The sequence below is a fragment of the Acomys russatus genome, chromosome 32, assembly GCF_903995435.1.
Source record: "Acomys russatus chromosome 32, mAcoRus1.1, whole genome shotgun sequence".
In the NCBI taxonomy this organism is placed as follows: domain Eukaryota; kingdom Metazoa; phylum Chordata; class Mammalia; order Rodentia; family Muridae; genus Acomys; species Acomys russatus.
In genome coordinates, this window is record NC_067168.1 from 12,601,930 (window position 1) to 12,619,888 (window position 17,959).

A 17,959-nucleotide genomic window follows, 5' to 3' on the forward strand; every position below is an offset into this window, starting at 1 on the left:
TTGCTTTGTATTCCATAAAGTTTCATGCCTTAATTCTCTTTTGGGGATATTGGGCATTTTCTTGATAAATCAGGTTGAAGATAAAATAATTTAGCATACTATTTTTAATAGTTTTTTTTTTTTTCTGAGTAGGACAATGTATTTGGAGGAAGGCTGGTTTGGTAGAAATGTCAAGATAAGGAGGACTTATGTGTGCATGTTAATTACTTACTTGTGATTTGCATAGTCATTGGTACAGATGGCTTAGAGATGGCTCAGTGGTTAAGAGGACTTGCTGCTCTTGAAGAGGGTCTGGGTTTAATTCTTTGCTCCCACATCACGCAGCTCACCTGCACCCATGTGGTACACACACACACACACACACACACACACACACACACACACACACACACACACACACTTTAAATTCCAGTGGTATGGCAGGTCATTTCCTGAACTAAGGTAATTGAAAAGAAATAAAGCTTTTTTTTCCCCTTATAAAAGAATTATATTGTCAGTAGCAGCCAAATTAAGCTTTCATTCTGAAAACAACACTGAGTTGTTACATCTATGTACAAAATTGAACTGATGTGATAGATAGAAGGTATTAATTGCATGTTTACTGTTTTCACTTTGGACACATGTTGGCAGACGGCATCCGGCACTCTCTCCTCAACCTCAGCCTAACTGGGACCTTTGGAGAAGGAGTCCTATGAGCCGAATCAGAGCTGGGTAGCCTCTTCTTTCTTGCCTTGTTCTTAATTCAGCTTATTTTAAGTTTCCAGTATTTTTTGTTTCATCCTCGCTGAAAATAAATACACCATTTGGCCTAGCCAAAGATATATGGTCCTGGAAAAAAATAGGCTGTGATTTAATCACAACATGTTATGAGCCAGTATTTCACTATTCATGTCCCTGGACAAGAAGCAAGCCCATTCTCAAGTCAGAGGAAGTAGTCCTTAATTTGCGCTCCTGTAGCCACCAAGGAATGGATGTTTATCCATCTACATTGAGTGTAGCCTTGCAAATCTTATACTACACTTTTACCAAGATAACCCTTCAAGTCAAGAGTTTGAGAACGTGAAGTACTCTGTAAAAATAGCAATGAAGAAATGGGTAAAATGGAAGTAGGGGCTTAGACACCACTGATAGAGACAGACACCAATGATTTACTTAGGTTGAAGAAATTATCATATTTCCCAGCCTAATTTTATATGTGGTAAAAGGGAGCTTAAAGAAGTTAAGTAGAGTTCATAAATATCCATATGGTGAAAGATACAGATTCACACTGACCTCAGGCCTGTTGACTTTGCAATAGTCTTCCCTCTTTTCTACTTATGATTTGTTAGTTATCACAACCAAGATAGTGTCTTCTTTACTGGCACCCATTTCTCAACTGTCCCCTGAAACATATCAATTGAATTATGTGATATGAGAACATTTTTTTTTCTTTTCTCTGAGAGAAAAGTCTAACAGGAAGCTAAAGGGGAAAAACATCCATGGAACTATTGACCTTCCAAAACTCTGGCTCACAATAAGGATAAAACAAAAATTTGAAGACAAATTTAACACCGCATGGTAAAAAGTGACTAGCAAAGGTGGGTGGAGCCTGCGAAGACAGCTCAGTGGGCAAAGTGCTTCCTGATCAAATAGGAGAAATTGATTTAGAATCGCCAGCATTATATATTGGATTCTGGGGTTTATCAGAAACAACAATAATGTTGATGGACATAAAGTCATGAAGAAGACCAGTTGGTGCAGGACCAGTTGGGTCTGCAGGTATCCGGAGGTGGATAAGGTCCAAGTACATCTTATATGTGAATATCATTTTCAAAGTCTAATTTAAAGTATTATTTCAAAAAGCAAGCTATAACAATGCAAGCTATATGACCAGTTCTAAGGGGCTGATCTTCATTAGCTAGACACTCTAGCCCTAACAGCAAGATCTAGGTTCAGTAAGAGACCTATCTTAAATAATAAGTGGAGAGTGTTAAGAGAGTTGTATCCTTCATTTTCCAGCACCAAGTGCTGTGACTGCTGTTCCTTATCAGAAAAAGACAGCTCCCAGAACACTTTCAAAGAAAGCGTCCAATCCCAATTGGTCCAGCATATCAGACTGTCCCATATAGGACTCTAATTAAGCCTGAAATTTCTCAACATTTATAAACTGGACCACAAAGCTATCCTATCTTGTTTAACCATTTCCCCAATTTTATCTGGGCTCCTAGAAAGGTATTATTCATCCCAAATCAGCTGGAAGAGATCTTAAGAGACTACCACCCCCATTTCCTTTAAGGGGGTTGGGTAGTTTTTGGTTACTTTCTTGGGCAATAGAGGTTTATTATCAATGGGAGTTGGTTACAAGTTATTATTGGTCTAATTTAGAGGAAAAACAAGGTTAGACTCAGCAATGCCTCTCTTTCCCCTTATCTTACATTCTTAGGTTTGGAGATAGGGCTTGAAAAGAAAGAAAGGGAAATATAAAAATATATAGGGAAGATAGAACAAAAAGTAGATTAGTGAATCTACCCCTCAATTTAATGCCTCAGTTGTCACTCACAAGGTTATTTTTAATTCACTGGTATAGAATTTCATATATAAATGCAAAATAAGTTTATTTCTAGATACAGTGGTATAGAATTCAAATGTAAAATTATTCTTCATACACATTATATATATTTCTACTCTAATATGAGGTATTGTACCCATATAACTCAATTATAATACAAGGTTTGCTTCCAATACTTTGAAAGTGCTATTGCAGGCTGTTTAGGATAAATAAGTTATACAAGTTAACTGTTAGTTGATCAAATCATGGTCATGCCAATTACTAGTCTATTTTCATGACAAGAATATACATCTTAGGTGCGGCAGATAGATGTGATTCTATAGAAAGATAAGGTAGGATAGTTAGATAAGGTCTTCAGAAACCTCAGAGACATACAGAATATGGCATTTAAAATGTTTTTATTATTTTAAAGATTTACTGACAATGAGACAGATTAACTCCTGGCAACATCTAGGCTACCTCAAAGAGGATGATGAGCATCAAAGAACCTCCTTATGGAGATAGCTTCAAGTGTGGCAAAGAAGCCACTGGACAAAATGTCCTCATTTCTACCACAGACACAATTCTGCCCAAAAAAGGGCAAGCTTGGATGCAGACAAAGTGGCTAGCCAAACTCTGCTAGTGAGCAGACAGGGTGAGCAAGTCCTCAATAGTTCCTGCCTCACAAATAGGTCTGTCAGATATATTGTGCCAAAGGGCTAAAGAAGATGATCTAACATTATAGAGAGTTTTGGGTGACTATTCAGGTAGCAAACTGTCTCTATAATCATTTCATTTGGGAAGCTACTAACATGTACTCCAGCAAACTCGGGTAATCAAGTTTATTCCTTCTCAAGTATCTGATGGAGTTGAAGACAAGGTAGCTTAGTTTTACAGTGAAGCTTAGTCGTTTAGGGGTTAACATGTTTTTAGGTCTAGATAGATGTTCTAAGTGGATAATGACAAGCTGTGATGGAGATTGATTTATGTTCAGAATTTTAGTTGCACCAAGATAGGAAAGATGTTTTCTTCAAGGCTGTCAAATACATATAGCCAAAACACTAAGATGTAACATTTATATAATTTCTGATTGTGTCATGGTTCTTCTTGCTATAGGTAGTTTATTGTAAATATGTGTAATAATATAAATGTATATTTAAAAATAAAAAGAGAATAAAATTGAAAATGAAAAAAAAAAGAGAGATTTGACTTTGAGTCTAGCCTGCATGTTAATATACATATATAAAGAACAAGTAGATCGAGGGCTGGAGACTTTCCTCAGCAGCACAGAGCATGTGAGGTCCTTGCAGAGATATCTGCGTTTGATTCCCAGAATCCAAGTTGGGTGGCTCACAATTGACTGGAACTCCCGCTCGTAGGGCATCAGATGGCCTTTTCTGGGTTCTTTGGTACTTGCCCTCACTCCCACATACCTCACCCCATATAAATAAACACGTAACTAAAAAAATATAAATAAATCTTGAAGAAAAACAAGATGGATCTTTTTGTTTATATTCTGGGCTGCATTCTGAGAGCGGGCTGTACATGGGAGGTGAGACTTTAAGAAAGTGGAGGAATTTGCTTTGCTTTCTCAAGTAAGAGTCCCATGATTGATATGCCTGCACTGAGGGCAGGATGTATTTGCGTCAGCAGCAATAAATATCCTGAAAATTAAGTTTTCTATTGCCATCTGTATTGTTCATGTCACACAGAGGATGGCATGGTGAGATAAGCCTCCATTCTCATAAAGACATCATAGACTAACTACACAATTTAGTCAAGTGCTTGTGTCTGCTGCCTGGGGCCTCGATCCCTTTCTTGTCTCATTCATCCCTTCCTCTTGGCTTCCTGGGCTTTGTTTACATTTCCTTCTTGGTTCAAGAGGCCCAACAGCTGTTCTAAGGATCTGCTCATGGTGTCTTCGGATTCTACACGCTTTCTCATCATTCCTCGCATATTTCAGTTTTGGCGTTGGTTCCTACTTTCTAAGGACTGTAAGTGTTAGCAATCTTAGGACAGCACCACTCCCAGGACTGATTCATTGCCCCTGCTTTGTGGATTTCGTGATGTCCTATCCCCGCCAGCTGTCTTCCTGCTTCCCTTTTTGTTTAGTCATTGTTCACATAGCTTTATGCCTTTGAACTTTGGAATTCCAGCTCAGAGATTCTTCTGCCTGCAGTTGAATCACGGGCTCAATTACAGATGGGCTCACTTTCTTTCACTCTCTATTTATCATAGTTTCCTCTGAAGTGTTCATTTCCTCCCAGCTAAGGTTACTGTTCTCTTGTTCTCTCTCACACACACACACACACACACACATTTAAATTTCACTACATTTTTCTTCTTTTTCACATATTCCTAGATAATTAAAAAGAAACAACAGAAGAATATCTTCCTTTGTTGCCTGGAGAAACTCCACATATATACAAGCAATCAGCACACACCATGATGCGCAGCAAGCCAAGGAAGCCTCTGGGCTACAGTACACTGTTACACTGTTGTTTGTTATTGTGGCTGTCTAATAGCCAATTCTCATCAGTAAGGATAACTGTAAGTTCTGTGCTTTAGAAGTTTCTCTCTCTCTCTCTCTCTCTCTCTCTCTCTCTCTCTCTCTCTCTCTCTCTCACACACACACACACACACATGTGTTTATTTATATTTTTTACTTGTGGTGTTTTGTTTGCATATATGGCTATGTATTACATGTGTGCAGAGCCCTCAGAGGCCAGAAGGTCATGTTGGATCCTCTGGTGTTCCAGATTGTCATGGGCTGCCAGGTTTTTGTTGGGAAAGGAACTCTGGTCTTCTTGAAGACCAACAAGTGCTCTTAATTGCTGAGCCATTTCTCTGGACCCATGAAGATTGTCTTTTTACATGAAGTATAGTTTTACAATATGAAATAATTAGATAGAACTTACAGTGAAGAAATGTAGTACTGTTTACACTGTTCTAAAACACAGTTGCACCTGGTCTTGCCTGAAGGGTCTGTTTCCTTTTGTCAGAAGCCAGTTTTGACTAGCTATGTTCTCAAATCTATTCTGTCCTACACTTAGAGTCATAATTCAATTGTTTTCCAATTTTCATTACCTTTAATTCTATAGCCCATTTTATCACTCTAGTACATACAAGTACTCCTGTGTGCAAGTCTTGCTCCTAGCTCCATAACTTATTTTCATATATGTTGATCTGTCCAGTTTCTTTCCTTCTATTCAAACTCCTGTAGTATGAATGCTGCTGCCATTGGCTCTTTCTGAAATTGATTTGCACAAGGTGAGTGAACCTTCTAGTTTCCATGTCACCTGGTACCTTGGCAACACTGCCATGGTCGATCAGTTTCTGGAAGAAAGCAACTCCAGATTTGAATCAGTACTTACCAAGGCATGTGGAGTATATGAGACCCTCAGTATTGGTTGAAGTAGATATTACAATGACAACTTTATAATTTAATTGTGATAATAATTAAATATAACTGTAATTACAGAACAAGAGTTATGCTAACACAGAGATAAGAAGGAAAAGAAAACCCTGCTGGAATCTGGCATGATTTTTAAAAATCTTGGAAAATTATCCTTATTCTTAGTAAAGAAAACATAACTGAGAAAATCTGAGGATCAGATCTCTTATGCTTGTCAGATATTGAGGTCACAAATCAAATCGCCACTCCAAAAACTAACAAAGACAGCGGAAATCAGGAGTTCTGGCTTCTTAGGGGAAATAGTGCCTGCTGGGACCAGTGCGTGGTAGAGGAAAGGCAAGGAGGTGAGAATATTCTTGAGAACTAGCATCGTGTGGCTCAAAAAGTGGTGGACACAATCTCCTGTGACTTTTACATTTAAAGTGCCACCGACCCTTCGTGGTTAATGCTGGAGAAGCATTCCCCTTGTGTTGGCAGCCCTAGGTTAAAAAAAAAGTGACCATGAGAAACAAAACCAGATCATTCTGTGTCTCACTTAGGAAGCTAGCTAACGGCAGATATTCCAAATAGGCTGGTAAGAACAGTAGTTTGGTCCAGCTTAGTTGAATTTGTAGGTTTTCTTGCAATGTCCCTGACTGCTGTAGCTCCACCCATCCTTCCTCTCTCTCTCTTCAACAGGATTCCACAGGTCCACCTAATGTTTGGTTGTGAGTCTGTACATCTGTTTCCTTCACATGTGCCATCAAGCAAAGAGCATGCATGGGATGGGCCTACATGACCTACACTTCTATAACAGATGTTCAGCTTGGTCCCCTAACACCTGGAGCAGTGACTGTCTCTGATTCTGTTGCCTGACTTTGGTTCCCTTTCTCCTAACTGGGATGCTGTTCTAAACTCAATAGAAGATTTACCTAGACCTACTGCCTATTGATATGCCAAGGTGGGTTGATATGATGCAAAGTCTCCCCTTCTCTGAGGAGAAAGGGAAAGGGGACTTGGGGAAAAGGAGGTAAGAGAGAGGGACTGGGAGGAGAAAGGGGAAGCTGCATCCAGGATGTAAATTAAATAGATAAATGTTAGTAAAAATAAAAGAAAGTAAAGGAAAGAAACAGCAGCTGGTAGTCTACTTTAACTAAGGCAGTTTAAACTGGCTTCAGGCACTTCCTTGCCAGAGAAGCATTCAGACCTCTCTGATCCTTTCCAGTGAACCTTTCAACTTTTGCAATATATAACCCCTATACAGAGTCTTTCATCTTATACACCTGACTGTAGCTGACAGGATCCTAAGTAAAATAGGCTCTCTATAAGGAGGTGACATTTTCTGGGAAATGTCTGCCCTAGAGTAAAGCATAAGAGATAGAGAAAGAGAGGAGAAGTGTAAGGCTTAGGCCTGTGCAGATGGGACCCTTGTTGTACAGATTTCCTGTTCTTACCTTAACCATTTATTCTTGCTTGCTTTCTTGTTCTAATAAATTTTCCACATCTTGTTCTACAACTGTTTCCCTTCTGGTTTCTTTTCTCTTTTTCTTTCGTTCTTTTTTTTTTTTTTTTGGAGGTTGGGTGGGCCTAAGAATTAAGTCTGCCTCTGGGGCCAAGACCAGAGGAAGGTAGACACCTTCCCAATGACAACCTCAATAAAATTGTCTTCTCAGAACCCAACCCATTTGGTATTGTTAGAATTAATAAACTGTAATGAAGAAAGATACGCCATAAAAGCCACATAAAGCTTTGGATGTGGGAGAAAGGAGCTTTCTACTACAAGTTCCCTGCAGTATCACCCAGTGAACATGAAACTAAGAATCAAAGGTAGAGACCACAGGCCAGTGTGACAGGCTCACAACACTGACAAGTAAAACCTGTCGCTAGTCTTCTTTCATGACCCATCAAGGTATCAGTAGAGCTCCTGGAAGATAAAAGCAAAGAGTACAAGAGGCTTCAGCTCCCAGATAAGAAAGAATCTTCAGGAAACTCCAAAACAACAGCAAAGGCAAAAATCAGGGAAGTTACACGAAATGTTATCCTCTAATATGATCAACAGCCAACGATAAACACAGGTTTAGCTGGAGATTATCCAGTTTAAAAAAGCAGTTCCAAGATTATGCTTAGTTTGATTAAATTTTGTTCATTATAAAATCAGACCAAATTCCTACTGGATACAAATGTGCATCACAAAACCGAAGGAGTAAAACTTGAGTTCAGACCTTTAATGATCTTGGTCGTCATTGTCATCGTCATCGTCGTCGTCATCATCATCGTCATCATCATCCAGAATACATGCAGGAACAGAGGTGGTGATACCATAAATTGAGTTCAATGCAATGTCGTTCTGTGTAGTTCCTGTGCTACATATGTTTTGAGACATGTATTTCAGAATGGCTTTGAACTTCCTGTGTCAGTGAGGCTCCCCTTGAACTTCTGACCTTTCTGTCTCCACTTCCTGAGTGCTAGGAATATGGGCAAAGGTGACTACACCTAGTTTTTGCCACACTGAAGATAGAATGCGTGCTAGGCAAGCACTCGGGCAACTGTGTTATCTTTATATATTTTATATAAAAAGATACTTGCCCTAGACTTTGCAAATCAACCAATCAAGAGTCACTTAAGCACAGATACAGCATTTATAACAAAATTCAAACCCAATAGGACTGGGAAGAACTTGATGATCAACTGAAAATGGGATGGAGAGGTCCTTCTGTGCCTTATGACCCATTGTATCTGTTTTTCTTCTATAAATAAAAACAACAGAGAAATAAAGATGATTTTCCAGCCTCTGCTTCCTTCTCTGGTCCCCTTGGACTTGACTCTGAGGTTCTCCTCAGAGAGATAGTCACTTGTCACCTACTATGCAACAGTAACCATATAAAAACTCACCCCCCCCCAAGCTTGATGTAATCACCCAGGACCAAAACCACACCTTTGAATTTATTCTTTGACACCCTTACTCTAATGATACCTGTATTCAAATGGTCAGTGAGCACCCAGAAGTACAGAGAGGCTCCATGTTGTGTCTCTATGCAGGACCCTTGTATAACGGACTGTGCTGAGCTTTCTTTTCCCATCTTGCCATCATCGCTAAGTGATTTTCAGGGTCTTTCGTATCCTAAGACATGTGTCTTCTCTTTCTCTCTTTACTTGGAGTCCTGTTCTCAAACCTTAGCCATGTGTGTGTTTATGGTTGTCAGAGATTCATCTGTGATGATCCTGATGACTCCTGAATTTAGATAAGCATTTTGAGGTTTCTTTGCCCTGCTTTTTATCCAGTTGAATGTCATCTCAGCCTAGTGACAAGTGTGACAAAGGCTAAAGATATTTCCCTGGATAATGTGTTTAGGCCCCTTATTGGTTACTTTAGGATTGTCAGATTTTCCTGCTTTTCATGAATAGTTCTTTCTCAGTTATGGTTGCCAGTGACACATGTGCATTTTATTAGTAAACTTTCAGCTAGTATAATATATATTATAATTATATATGATATATATAATATGTTTAATGATTTTTTGGAATTGCTTTTTGTGGCAGTTGAAAAATAATGAGTACTAAGTGTATCTTTTTCAAATTGAATTAAAAAATAGTAAGAACAGAGGTAATGCATTGCTGTTTTGTTTGATTCTCTGCATCTGCCTTACCTCTTACAGGCAGACTCCATTAACAAATTTAATCTGTAGTATAGGAGAATTTCATAAAAAACATTATAGTAACATTAAACATGCATGTGATGTCTAAGATATTAGTTTCTCTGACAATTAGATGTGCTAAGCATTGGCTAGCTTATGTTTGACAGCTTAGTAGATGAAAAAGTGTATTTTATTCCCATGTTGAAACTTCATTTTTGCGAATGATGTTGAATTTTGTAACACTAATAACAGCTTATATCTTTGCCATTTTCTATTAGTAAGCTTTACTGCTATTTTGGCCTTTTAAAATGTCTTTATCTTTTGTTTCTGCTGACATTGTTTATCATTTGTATACAGATAGGTTTTACCAGGTAGTTTTCAGCTTTACTTTTGTAAGTTTTTGATAAGTGAAAACAAACCTCAGTCACTTTTCCTCTTCTTTTATGATTTTGCTTTCTACTTTGAGAAGTCAATTTTTACTTCTTACTCTCAAGTAAACACAAGAAGTAAATATCTTTTACTTTTTTATTTATAAACTTTATTAAAGAAAACTTTAAAAAAAAAACCAACCAACCAACCAACCAACCAAGCAAACAAACAAACAAACAAAAAAATTCCAAAAACCACACAAAGTGTATGCATTTCAGGGAACACAATGAGCTTTGAACACTTAGAATACCCATGTGTAAAGGAATTGTGTGCCTTCACATTGGAATTTAACATTTTAATATCTAATACATCTCTATGTGTTTATCCAGCAGCAAAACAGAAAATATCACATGTATAAATCCCAGTGGTTTGAAGATATGTTAGAGTAAAATTCTGAAGTTACCTGAAATGAGATGGTAGCCTAAGAAGATATTAGTTAGAAAAGAAAATTAAAAATTTCTTTTGCATTAAATTTAATCATACACACACACACACACACACACACACACACACACACACACATTTCTCTGAAGCAGAAACATTCATGATCTCCAAAGAACATGAACCAAGAAGTTTTAATCTGAGGTAACTATTGGATAGACATGCAATGGGATAAAACAAATATGTTTTGAATTTCCTTTTGACCAGATGGACTCAATCATTTGTGTGCATCCCTCCCTTGCCTTCTCCAACTTCTCTGATTCCTGCGCTGCATAATCCTTCGAGTGTTTCTGAGGGCTGGAGCGATGAGGTCATCTGTGTCCAGTCACTTCTATAAGGAGATCCTTGCTTGGTCTTGCCTGTGGTGGGTCCTCCAGACAAAAACGCATTTATAAAGACATGAAGACATCAAGGATGTGTTAAAACAGGCTTCTCAGGGAAAGGGTGGGAGACATCCCTTAAGATGACCATCTTGGACTCTCATAAGAGATGCAGGCTGGAGGGATAACAGTGAGCTTCAGTTGTTCATTAGCTTCAAGCAGCTCTCTAGCTCACTTTTCTAAAAAATTACATTTTTTGGGGGGTGAAGTTTTCCCTGAAGCCTTAGTACATATGCTGTACAGAATGAAACACGGAACAGTATCACCTCGGTGTAGCCAGGGCTGGTGTTTTGCTTGATGGCTCTTCTCCCACACACACTCTTTCTCTCTTTCTTCTTTTCTCTATAGCTGTTATAAAGTCGCGCATGTTAAATTATCCTCTAAATTCAAAGCAAGAACAAATAATTATAAACTGAAACTAATACCTTGTTATCCCAGCCACAGTTACCCACCTTTCTGAGCTGACCCCACGGTCACCTTTCCGTTTGGGGACCTGAATATATCGCAGGTTAAGGCCCCTTAACTGTATGCCTTCCCAGATGAGGGAATATACGCCCCTTCATTTCGTTTTGCATTTCACTCTTGTTATGATTTGACAGTCCCACGCACAATTCATCCTGAATTTTAGTTGCCATTGTGAAATGTTAACAGATAGAACCTTTAAGATGTAGTTGGGTTGTGTGGTCCTGCCCCAACTCTTGGTCTCAGTCTAGTGCCCTTTTCCTGCCTCGCTCTTACACTGTTCATCATTCCTTCCTTTTTTCTTTCCTGTATTTTCTTTTTTTGTATTTTCTTATTTTAGTTAAAAAAATATATATACACATTTATATTATTACACATATATAAAATAAACTACATACAGCAAGAAGCTGCGTATTTAAAAAGACGTTTATGTGTTGTAGGATGAAGGATGATAAGCTTAAAATTTGTGCTTGTTTTCTGAGACACAGAAGCACAGCCACCATCCGTGCAGCCTCCACGTACCATTGCTTCATTTCCATTTCACACTCAGCCTACCCCTCCAGAGACTTGCAGAACCCATTTCAGCTTCTCTTGTAACAACACAGTTCCCTTAATTTCTCAGATTCCCCATTGAACAATTTGTAAAAGGCAGCTGCAACTTTTGCATTCTCTCACTCGATTACAGCTCCCTGGGCCTTTGCATTCATGTGAAATCATTCTTAAAATGTCCACGTGGGTGAAATGATGTCTGCTCATTTACATTTTATTTATATCCTGTCCACTTCAGAGAAGGATTTAAGGAATTGGCACTGCAGCTGCTACCTGCTGAGCACATCAGCACAGAACTGTGTCCTGAGACTTCTTGTGTAATTCCATAGAAAGAGAAGGGAAAAGAGACGCAAGATGAGAGAGGCAGCAGGTAGAAGACATAGAGATCTTTCAAGCTAACAATGCCACTAACTGCGGCCTTGTGGGAGTAATTTTGTTTCCCCCATGTGACACAGTTTTCTCGTAACAAAACAGGGATAATTATATCCAATAATTTAATGTTCCATTTACACCCGACGCCTTTAGTTATTATTGCAACCGGAGCTTTGTATAGCATGAAAGCACGGCATGGAGAAATCAGTCTCCTTAATTATCAAAGCTGTCTAGAAGGCATTAGTGCATTAGAAATGTGGGCATCCATTTTGCTCACTTTGCTTTAGTTTCAGTAGAAGATGGACAAAGGCATGGCCTGTGCTGCTTTTTAAACAACCTACCCACTCTGTTCCCAATCCACCTTGCAGGAAATGTGATTTCTGTTCAGCTCAGGTGATCCGAGCTGCTGTAGGCATTTAGTAGCCTTTACAGCTGAGTCTATGAGCAAACCAGAAAGTGAAACATTGTCTTCCCAAGCCGACAGAGATGATTGTGTCAAACTACTAGTAAGAGACTCACCCTTTCTTTACACATTCCCTCTGACTACTTACTTGAATCTATCCACAGTTTCCACAGTTCTCTATGAATTGAAAATAAACGGGGCATGTCCACTCATTTCTTTTACAAATATTTAATGTCAAAAGCAGGTACAAATTTATATCTTCTCATTTGAGGTTTGACCTTATTTCTCTTGGCTTTGGGTCGTTTTGTATCTTTTGACAAAAAATCTTATCCCCGCAGTCACTCTTTTAATCACAAAATTTAAGGGATAGAGAAAAGTGGAAAGAGAATAAGAATGAGAGGCTTATATCCACCTGTGCCTGAGATGGGCTGCCTAACCACGTTCAGGGGGTAGGAAATGCTTTACCAAGGCAAGTGGCAGGAAGGGAGGTGTCTGTGTGTGCAGAGAGCACTGGAGAAGACCCTCCGACCTGACCATCCTGAGAGGATATACAGATAACTGCAGCGACCCCTGAAGTGCCAGGGTGTCCCAAGGGATCAGAATCTTTCTAGTTGAAGCTACCAACGATTTCTACGACATACTTGCTGGTATATGTACACATGATGAAAACACACATAGTATTCAATTCCTGCTGATCTAAACCATCTCATCTGAAGGAGATGAAGAATATCAGTGCTCTAAGAACTCATCCACAAATGGTCAGGGCTCCTTTTTGAAGGAAAAATACCTGCAACTCCGACAGTAAAATCAACTGAGGCTCTCAATTTATGACTTATTTGTCAGAGTTGTGACTCAGTTTGATGCCAACAGTTAGGCAGCAGCGACCTGTGGAAACCTTTCTGGTGGTTTAGTGATGTTATCTCCTCTGTCATTCTGTTTTGAGTCTTACTAGGTTTTCTGTTGATGCATTTTTCTTTGTTCTCTAGCTAATTCTCAAGTGCAAGCACTGATTGACAAAAACCTCATACACTCAGGGTCTTAATCTGTCCTATCTAATTCCTAGATTGTGTAGGTACTTCAAGTTAAAAACAAATCTAAGGATTGATGCCGGGATCCACATATAAGTAAGGACATGTGACATTTTTGTCTTTCTGGGTCTGGATTAACTCACTCGGTCATGATTCCATCTTTTATTACACTGGAATAAAATTCCAAGGTGTACATGTACCTCATTTATATTTTCCATTGATCAGTTAATGGACATCTAGGCTATGACCATATCCTAGCTACTGTGAATAGAGAAGCCATGAAAATTGATCATGATGTGTCTCCATGGTGGGAGGGGGTAGAAAGAATTTACAGAAAGGGAGATTAAAGGAATGCAGGTGATATGAAGGGAAGGGGGTAATATTGGAGAAGAGGTTTAACAGAGAAGAAGGAAGGGATAGTAAAACAGATAGAGTATTGAGGATAACTAACACTAAGGATTTGGGGAAAAATTACTATTTTATAATATGTATTTTATGTGTATTATTAGTGTATAATATATACTAATGTATAATATAGTATATAATAATTATGTATAGCATATTATATATACTAACATATAATATGTACTATTATATACATATAATATTATATATATATACTATTTTATATATACATATATATATGTATATACTATTTTATATACATATACTATTATATATACTATTTTATATATATGTATATATATATAGTATATACATATACTATTTTATATATTTTATATATATATATATATATATATAAGCAGGGTATAGTACTCCTTGCAGAAGACATAGGTTGAACTATATATCTCACATTTTATATTCCCAAAATAATACAGACTATTGTCATTTCTGTCATATAAACAGGAGAGTTATATGGGAGGACACACTTTGGTCACCACACAGAAAAACAAAGTGATCAAAAGCCAAGAATCCCCCTGCCTCCTGGGTAGCTTTTATAGTACCCAGAGACGCTATGCAGGCTGGTAGAGAAAAATGTCACTCATTCTCTCATCCAGCTGTGAACACTTTGTACTACAACAATGATGGCAAGGTATGCCTATGGGCATAATAATGACATCAATTTGTAGAGTAATCATCTTTTCTCTGATTGGAGTTAAAGCCCACCCCACGAAAGGAAATGCAGGTGTAGTAATATAAATCAGGGAGGCCATATTTGGGAAGCACATAGACCTCAGAGACAAACCTACTGCTATTATTTTGATAAACTGATATATAATCAAATGGCCACCCAAACTTGTATCTCTCTATTCAAGTATTAGTGCAGCTCTCAGATTCCATCAGAGAAGCTTCTTTGTATAACGGACGGTCGTTAACACAGAAACCCACAGCCTGTTTAAGCATCTGTGGAATGTTAAGTCGCAAATGAGACATTTATCTACTATCTATCCATCCATCTATCTCTCTATCTATCTTCTATCTATTTATCTTCTATCTATCTATCTATCTATCTATCTTCTATCTATCTTCTATCTATCTATCTATCTTCTATCTATTTATCTTCTATCTATCTATCTATCTTCTATCTATTTATCTTCTATCTATCTATCTATCTATCTATCTATCTATCTATCTATCTATCTATTCTCACAGATAAATGTAGCTCTTAGCTCCATCAAAGGAGTTTCTTTTGCAGCAGGGACTACTAGAGAAAATTAAAACTATTCAGAATTCAGAGGACAATAGACTTTTTGGTACCAAGCCCTAAATGATAAATATGCAACACAATGCCTATATGAAAAGCTTCGGGAACACTGCAAAACAGGACATCAGAAAAGTTTAAGAACTTAAGAGAGGACCGGAATGTCCTTCATATAGACAGGAAAGCTATTCCCAAAGAATTCTCAGAAATGTGGTTTCCCAAAACACCTGAATAATAATACCACCAGCTGATATCCAGTATAGATGGCAGAAATCTCACAAGGCTCCACCCCTAGATGAAGAGCTACAGGAAGTTAATGGCTACTGGGAGGGACACTCAGTCTTCACCAGGGATGGATTCCTAATTGTTTGTCCAATACCAAGTGGCCAGCCCTGAAAGGATTATGAAAGATGGAGGTGCTGGATATCTCCAAGGAAACAGTGTCTTCCAAACACAGTATGACTCATGCACATGTGAGCTCACAGAGACTGTGGCATCATCCACAAAACCTTCAGCAAGTCAAATCACTAAGGTGATCCCAGCACTGAGAGAGAGAATTGACCATGGGGTTCCACTCCTAACCAAGAAGCTGTATGCAGTTTTCATTAACTGAGAAAGGCAGGCCCTATGGCCAAGAGAAGTTGACCAATAGAAAATAAATTCCATGTGCTTTAAAAGAATTCTTATTTTTTTTGTTTTGTTTTTTTTTGCATTTTTGTTTATTTTGTTTGAATATTTGGGCTTTTTTTTCACATTTTTTACTTACTGGGTTTTTGTTTGTTTTGAATTTTAAAAATTTTAATTTTATTAATTTATTCAGACTACAACTCAATTGTTATTCCATCACTTGTATCCTTCACTTCACCCTCCCTCCTGCTTAGACCTATTCCCATCCCCTAGGTCTAAGACCACAGGGGATCTCCTCCCCCACTATGTGGTCATAGGCTATCAAGTCTCATCTTGATAGCTTGCTTATTCTTTCTATCAGTGTCATCAGGCCTCCCTACCAGGGGGAGGTGGTCAAATATGGGGCACCAGAGTTCATGTCAAAGTCAGTCCCTACTCTCCACATAACTGTGGAGAATGTCCTGTCCATTGGGTAGATCAATACAGTCTACCATATAAACAAACAAAGAGTAAAAAAAAACCAAACAAAACAAAACAAAAAAAAACAAAAAAAAAAAAAAACCCACATGATCATCTCCTTAGATGCAGAAGAAGCATTTGACAAAATCCAACATCCATTCATGTTTAAAGTTCTGGAGAGATTTGGAATAGAAGGCGCATACCTAAACATAATTAAGGTTATATACAGCAAGCCAATAGCCAACATCAAATTAAGTGGAGAGATACTCAAGGAAATTCCTCTAAAATCGGGGACCAGACAAGGCTGCCCATTTTCTCCATATCTTATCAATATAGTTCTTGAAGTTGTTTTGAATTTTTTGAGAAATAAAAAAGAGGGAGAGAGGAGTGAGAATACAGTTGGGTGGAAAGGGAAAAGGAATATGGGATCGTAGAGGAGTTAGGGAATGGTTAATAATAATCAAATTATACTGTATACAATGAACTCAGTAGGATATAATTATATATTAATTAAGTATATGTAAAAATAACAATTAAATAAAAAGAGACTGCATTTTAGAGGCAGTTGTGGGGATGTAGGAAGAGTTGGAGGAAGAAGAAGTGGAATAAAGTGATATAACATAGTCTACAAATCTAAAAATGAATAAATAGGCAGACAGAAAAATAATACAAAGAAAGAAAATTGAATATTTAACAAGATTCACTGGTTCTTCTGTGTCTCAGACTCCACAATCCAAGGAAAAAAATTCTAATGAACCCAATATTAAATTTATATTTAAATTTATCTCTGGAGAATCACACAGAGATTGGGTCTAGAATTTCATTTCACACAGAAATAATGTTTGGACTTTTTCATAGAGTGCTCAGAACCAAGAGTAGTGCCCTAGATAAAATAATACTTAGAACATGTTAAGTAAAACAATAGACATTTCATACCTACCAAAAATGAGACAGTGAGATAGCACATAGCTAGCTAAATTGTTTAAAAACCAATACAATTTAGTGAGTGAGTGGGGTGTGTGTGTGTGTGTGTGTGTGTGTGTGTGTGTGTATAATTATAGTATAGTAAAATATTTCCAAAGGTTAGTAATATTGTAATTATATAAATAATCATTTAATGGTAATATTTGCAAAGTAATGAATTTAAAAATAGCAACAGGAATGTAATAATATTAAAATTGCTTGCTACATTGCTACTTAATACTAGGAAGAAATAAGTGAAAAACAAATCAGATTGTAATTTATTAAACTATTTTAGAAAACCCAGACAGAATATATGTAAACATATTTGTGGAAAATCTATAAGAAAATATAATTCAAAACACATACCATGTATAATTAATTGTACAGATATCTAATTGATAATCATTTTCTTTTCATTACTAGTATAATATTTTTGGAATAATAAACAAAAATGTGTTTCTGCTAAAAATGTTAATTTATATGCTTCTATTAATAATATAAATGTATATGTAAAAACTGCCTCCTTTAGATAGGGTGTTACTAAGACACATTTGCAGGTTCTGCGAGCACTGAGTAAAGACTGTGGGTTAATAAAAAGAAATGATTCATGTCTCAAAAATTTTTGAC